Source organism: Stigmatopora nigra, chromosome 12, assembly GCF_051989575.1.
Source record: "Stigmatopora nigra isolate UIUO_SnigA chromosome 12, RoL_Snig_1.1, whole genome shotgun sequence".
Taxonomy (NCBI): Eukaryota; Metazoa; Chordata; class Actinopteri; order Syngnathiformes; family Syngnathidae; genus Stigmatopora; species Stigmatopora nigra.
In genome coordinates this window covers 14286904-14287153 of record NC_135519.1, presented here as the reverse complement: position 1 = coordinate 14287153, position 250 = coordinate 14286904, and positions in this window count along the sequence as shown.

Here is a 250-nt window from a genome sequence, read left to right as displayed (position 1 = left end):
CTTTCAACGCCGTACAGCACCGACGGGCGGCTAAACAGTCCAATTTGAAATCAAAACCACGAAAAAAAACGGCCACGCGAGTCTTCCAAAAATGACGTCACTTGGAAGGCTACTGAGACAGCCCACGATAGACAATGAAGTTAATAAGACCCAATTTCAGAAGTTTTCATCGAAAATATTATCCCGAAAGCCACTCGTTGTCGTTTTTCTTTCTCCCTCAAAGGACCCCGATCTGTCATTCAGTTTGTTT